Genomic DNA, 428 nt, shown 5'->3' with positions numbered 1-428 from the left:
TGCAGCCTCCATGGTCATGTGGCAATGGCGCGGCAGGCGAGGGCACCCCCAGGCACTGTCCGCTCGCCCCAAGAGCGGCGTCAGCTGCCAGGCCCTGGGGGGGCAGCGACAAGCTCGGCCCCCAAGGGCCAGCCCGCATGCTCCAGGCCCGGCTGCCCCCGCCGGGGTCAGGAAGGGGACTTCCCGCTGCAGCGTGGGCAGGCGGGTGGCTGACGGGAAGGCCGAAGGCAGGGGGAGGAGGCGGCCGTGGGCACAGCTACGCTGGCATGGGCAGCTCCCCCATGCCCGGGGAGAGCGGTCCCACGTCCCGGGGGTGCCACCGGGCTCGGTGCCACGCAGGGGGCGGGGGGCGGTTACTATGGGGAAAGCCCCGCGGCGCTCGGGAAGCCGCGGCCCCCAGAGGTCAGGAGGAGCCTGGCAAGCGGCCC

This window comes from Gavialis gangeticus, unplaced genomic scaffold (assembly GCF_001723915.1).
Source record: "Gavialis gangeticus isolate Ggan-Ray unplaced genomic scaffold, GavGan_comp1, whole genome shotgun sequence".
Classification (NCBI taxonomy): Eukaryota; Metazoa; Chordata; order Crocodylia; family Gavialidae; genus Gavialis; species Gavialis gangeticus.
This window is presented reverse-complemented; position numbering follows the sequence as displayed.